This window comes from Ursus maritimus, unplaced genomic scaffold, assembly GCF_017311325.1.
Source record: "Ursus maritimus isolate PB19 unplaced genomic scaffold, ASM1731132v1 scaffold_23, whole genome shotgun sequence".
Taxonomy (NCBI): Eukaryota; Metazoa; Chordata; class Mammalia; order Carnivora; family Ursidae; genus Ursus; species Ursus maritimus.
The window spans coordinates 13,020,645-13,027,056 of NW_024424786.1; positions in this window are offsets into that span (position 1 = coordinate 13,020,645).

Sequence of the window (6,412 nt, forward strand, 5' to 3'; positions counted from 1 at the left end):
ACCTCTCTGGTAAAAAAAAGACACCTACCTTTCTTGTGCTACTTCTAGGATTTATTTTTTCCCAATCTGGCACTTTCCATTCACTTTTTTGGGGGAGTAAAAACTTTGCCTCTACTTTGTTAGATTCATACTTGGGGACTGTGAATTCAACTGACAAAGTACAGATTAGCAAAACAGAAGACAAATTTAATTATTTACAAATGGGAGTTAACAGAAAAAAATGTAACTCAAAGATGTTAGAATTTAGGTCTTACATACCATCTAAATAAGGGAAGGGAAGAGCAAGAAGGGCACATATAAAAAGCAAATGACTTTTTGGAAGGACAGTGGTCCTTTAGGAGAATAGATGAGAGGTGTGTAAGTTTGTGACAATGGCTATCTAGGTTTGGTGTGGAGACTTCTTATAACCAGTGGTAAGAGTCAACCTTCCCTGGTTGCTCCCTGGGAGGGCATTTGTGACAACTGAGTTCTGAATTCTTCTGGGAGGCTCTGCTTCTAGGCAGATGAGAGATTTCAGGAACTCAAATAAATGACTTCCGCTCAAAATAATTTTGGTGCCACACATATTCTGGACCCCTTCACTTCTTTGGACTATGTGACACACCACCTTTCTTTTTCTGGTGATCACCCTCCCACTTCTTTACTTCTGCTAAAGTCTTGCTAAGCATTCTCTCTACCCAGCATCTTTCTCATTTCAAATCTCCTTTTCAGGTTAACGATTCCTTCATTACTTCTTGTTTGTTTGCTCTCCATAGCAGACCTCTCAAACATGTCTACCTCCTTCTGCTCTTCTTTTCATAGGGAATGCAAAAGTTAGTAATGAAGATTTTCTTTCTCAGCAGTTTAGCTACTTCTTTCTGAAAGTAATTAATGGAGATTTATCATGTCAGGGGCTCTCTTTTAAAAAGGCACAGGAAGGCATATCGATTTTCTTACTCTTCCCTTTTGATTTAAAGTTGAAAGCCAGGGACACTCACTGTCCTTTTACCTACAGTAATCTTAAGAATCCATTTCCTTCTTACTTGTTGACTTTTTATGAGTCTGAACATTTAAAAGAATGAAGACATTAAACTAAAAATAAGGAAAGAACAAACTGGCTTTTCTCTCTGGCCCTCTTGACCCTCAGTTTTTCCAGTCCAAAGTGAAGGTCTCTGGACAACTGCTTCACCCCTACCTCTGGTTTAGAGATGGGCTGACATGGTGACATCATAGTTTTGAATTTTGCTCTGTTGTTTACCCGGATTATGACACATCATTCAGAAGCTGATAATAATTCATCAATCTACCAAGCTAGATAGGTAATATTAGGGGACACATTTTTCTGACACGGGAATGATACTATGAAAAGCATCTGCTGAGCAAGGAATCAGAAACTGGTATATCAATAATTATTTTTGCTAAGACATTAACCAGGTGTTTCATTAGTATTTTTTTTGTACTCCAAAAACTTATCCATGATAATTTTTATCACTTCAGTAGAGAGGCAAAAAGAGTAAATTTATATAAAAGCAATTAAAAAAACAATCTTAAACTACCTGCAGGAGTTTCTAGTGCATACGGTGTTTAATAATGAAAAGCACATCAGTAATTCCAACGTATTATCTAGGACCTTAATGCTACCATCATTATGGGTGACAAGGGGCAAATGTGACCTCTTGCAAGAGAGCAGGAAAGAGCAAGGCTGTGAACTCAGGCCTGGAGATTCAGGTACATTCTAAGAGATAAATCATACTAGGAAGTTTCCTGTGGTTTGGAGGTTGCTCATCATCACCTATAGGTATCCCTTTGCAGTTGCTACCTGCCTTTAATGGGTTAGCAACCAAACCTGAGTTTTTAATGACAGCTAGAATTTTCACAGGCCAGAACTCTCAAATTTAAATTTATGTAGATAAAAATCGTTGAAGTATTTGTTATAAATGCACAGTCTCAACCTCAACCTCAAAAACTGCTAATTCAGAGACAGAATTCATGCCAAGAGCCACAGGATCTTGTATGATGGAGCCCCCCCCATCTCGTCCACCTCAACTTGCACCAGGTCCTCCCTTTCTCATTCTGCTCCAGCCCTTTCTTTTTGCCTGCATTGTTTCCTCTTGCCAAAACTTCTTGGTATATGCTTTGTCTGTGTGTGTGTGTGCGTGCATGTGCCTAAAACATCTTGGCCTTCTCGTTTCACCTAGTAAATCCCTAGTTCTTTTTTAGATACTAGTTAAACTTCCACTTCTATGGGAAAGTATTCTCTAACTTTCTAGGCTCAGTTGACTATCTTGATAAGTTTCCTCTCGTGCCACATAGCTGTCTCTCAGTAGTAATTTTATGTGTTTATGAAATTACTTAAGTAGGGGTGCCTGGGTGGCACAGCGGTTAAGCATCTGCCTTCGGCTCAGGGCATGATCCCGGCGTTGTGGGATCGAGCCCCACATCAGGCTCCTCCGCTATGAGCCTGCTTCTTCCTCTCCCACTCCCCCTACTTGTGTTCCCTCTCTCGCTGGCTGTCTCTATCTATGTCGAATGAATAAATAAATAAAATCTTTATTAAAAAAAAAAAAGAAATTACTTAAGTGATGTCTGACTCCTCCTCCAGAATGTAAACTCTATGCAAGCAAGAAGTTTGTCTCCTCACAGTTTCACAGGAGTCTACCACAGAGCTTAGTGCATAGTACTGTTTAATGTGTTTGTGTAATAAGTTCATTTTCATCAAGTTTTTTTTTATGATTCTCTGAAAGTGAATCTCTATAAATAAAACTGAGAAATACTGACTAAAGAAAGTAATAACCCACCTTACCTCTAAGAACAACCTATAAGGAAAAACCCACTACATTTTTCAGAAAATAATTCTATTTCCTGAGCAAACTGAAACTCACAGATAATTGAAAATACAAGTCCAACATGCCTGACTTAAATATGCTACATCTGTATATTTGGAAATCGATCATCCATTATTCTATATCATTTGTCTTATGTGGTCTTAATCAAGACAATATACCCTTTTGTGAAGTTTATTTCATATCAGATTTTTTCTCTAACTTGTTTTAATTGATCAAAGCTATTATAGTTTTCAATAAGAGGATCCCATGTGCTCTGACACCCTTATGCCAACATGACTTCAATGATACTACTGAGCATCATCTGGAATCCTCAGGTAAGCATCATAGCTGTACCACAATGAGACAATATGTCAACTTCCTTCCTTCCTTCAGCAAAACTGTATTCTCCTCTAAGCAATATTTAATTCCTCTGGTTTTAATTAAATACAAAACAGGGTCATTTGCTCCAAAAATATGTTTTTAATTATCTTAAAGTACCTTTTTCACATTCAATAATTTCACAGGTAGGACATTTTTATCAGGATATGAAGAATGGACATTGCCTACAGCGAAATCTCAGAATCCCCCAGAGCTGGCAACATAATGTGCAGGACCTAGTTCAAAATGAAACTGTAGGATCCCTTGTTTAAAAAGCAGGGAACATGCCATTAGTGGAGCATTTTTCTGTCTTCACGGTCTGACTCTCAGTATATCATGTGTTTTCATTGGCTATTTAATGTTCCAAGTAAAAGAAAAATTAAAATTTGTAATTAGCATATACATTATATTAGCACACAGACATACACAGCCATTAATCTATAGTGTGCAAGGCCAGTTTTGAATGCAAATGTTCACAACATTTAAAGTGCATGAGGAATTACTAAAATTAACAGAATTCCTATTTTGTGGCTTGACCAGGGAGGGTGCCCACATCATTTATAGGAAGACTGAAAGGAGGAATAGAGATCCTCACCTTCCCGCACTGACAGAGCTGGTCAAGGGAGTCCTCCTGGGCAAGTGACACTCATGGGGCAAGTGCAGACACCCACAGATATCAGGAGGCATCACTCTACTATAAGCATAAGGGTTCTAGATCAACCCTTCCCACAGCTGCCAGACAAATGTGCCATGTGCTGACTGCGGGAGCTACATGTCTCTCCTTTCAATGAGGCAACGTACAACTTGTGGTAGATGAGTGCCTCCCAAGGTTTTTTAAATCTCTGTGTCAAGACAGACTCAATATGGGGATCTAGAATAATAAGGGAGAAGCTCACCACCATCTAGAGATAGCTTCTGGCTGACCACTCACCAGATGCCTCATGATGCTGCCAGCATGGGACAGGTGCTGCCCTGCCCTTAGATGCTGTGGGGCATAAGGACGAAACCTGACACTCCTCACACCCACAGCCAGGCCCACCAGGAGAAAAAGGTGGCAGCAGTCATAGGGTGGAACCAAGAGGGTCCCAGGACACTAAAGGATAAGGTAGTAGGTGGCTCAGAACCCATCCAGCAACAGATAAGACCATATGGGAGCCCAAACTCCAAGCATCCTGTACATGCTCCTTTGCCCTATCGTATTTCACTTATAAAACATATATTCAAAGATAAAAATACTAGTAATTTCAAAATAGCAACTGCAGAACACTAAATTCCAAGTGAAAGGCCCTTATCATGGGTCCCTGAGTGACTGCAATAGTTAGACACCTATGAAGTCATTCCAGTATCCTTCCTTTTTTGAATGGACAGATGCTGAAGACCATATGATACAAGATAACAGGAAGACAGAAGTAGATCTTTTAGAATAGATGACAAATACCATTATGCCAAGCTGATTTATTCTGTTTTTCTTAGCAATGTTGCTGGCATGACACCATTCATCTGGACAGTTTTCACACTGTTTGCAAGAAAAATGAAATTGAATAAAAAGAAAAGGAAAAAACAAAAACCCTGTAATTTTGTCCTAACAGAAAGAACTTTTGTTGGCCTATAAAAGTCTTGGTTAATAATTTACTACTCAGAGGTAGGTGTGAGATATTGCAGAGATTATTGTCTGTATGGCTTTTTGACTGCAAACAGATAAAATTTCCAAAATTACTGGCATTCAATTTGGTCTCTGTCTTTTTTAAGATATCCCTGGGTCCCAAAGAGACACAGTTACTATAACACAATCAAGATCTATATGACTATGATTCTAGAGTATAAGACTTGAAAGTTCAGTTACAAAAGCCTAAGGGGATATAAGGCAGACTACATATGCTTTACATTACTCCTTCTAAGCTACAGTTCAAATAATATTTTTAAATGGTCTTAACTTATATTAGAGATCTAGACAAATTTTTCAAAAAGCCAATAATGCAACTGACATAGACTCTAATAATTATTCTGTATAGAAATGAAGTATTTGGGATCAGCCTGAGGGGCTTTCTGTGACATAAACAGATGAAGAAGTATTAAAAGAAAAAAAATGATTATAATTATTGAGCAGGAAGTAATCATCACCCAAAGAAAATTATTTGTGTTACTTAAATGTTATTCTATTCATTCTATAGAAAAATAAATGACCTCACCCTGATATGATTTTTTTTTTTAAGATTTTATTTATTTATTTGACAGAGACAGCCAGCGAGAGAGGGAACACAAGCAGGGGGAGTGGAAGAGGAAGAAGCAGGCTCCTAGCGGAGGAGCCTGATATGGGGCTTGATCCCAGAACGCTGGGATCACGCCCTGAGCCGAAGGCAGATGCTTAAGGACTGCGCCACCCAGGCGCCCCCACCCCGATATGATTTTTATATTATCTTCAGAAGATATTGATATGAATTTGCCTCTATCTATCTATCTATCTATCTATCTATCTATCTATCTATCTATCATCTTTGAAAGAGAGAGATTACATGTGCATGTGAGCAGGGGGAAGGGTAGAAGGAGAAGCAGAGGGAGAGAATCAGAACCCCCCTGACCCTGGGATCATGACCCTGAGATTATGACCTGAGCCAAAATCAAGAACTGGACCCAGGGATCCCTGTTGTTTGTCATTTTAAAGACAGTGTCAAGTATAGCGCCTTTGTAAGGCAGAAATGTATTCAGTCTCTGAAGAAGGATATTGACTGTTCAGGCTCAGAGGAGAGGAAAAAGGATACAGAATGCTTGAACTTGCATTTTCTAGAAGTCATGTACTTATCAAAATGCTCTTGAGGAAAATTTATTTGTAGTAAGTCCCGCAGATGGTCCCATGAGTTGTTGACCCCTAAGGATGGGAATTTAGTGGTAATGTAAATTGCCCACCTATCTTTCTCTACTTAATAAATCTTTATAGAAACGCTTTTCATGTTGTGTATATTTCATATGTAAATTTCATATTATAATAGAAATCTTTGAAAAATTAGGATACACATTTAGAATTTATTTTGACTCCTAAAACTCAGCGACTTAACTTTAATATTCTGAATAAAATGGGTAAATGAAAAAAATCCTACATTGATATATATATATACCATATACATATATGTATACATATATATAAATATATACAAATTATATTTAGGTGTGGGTGTGGGTGTGTGGGTGTATGTGTGTGTAGGTATGTGTATGCATTCACATTTGTGTGCACA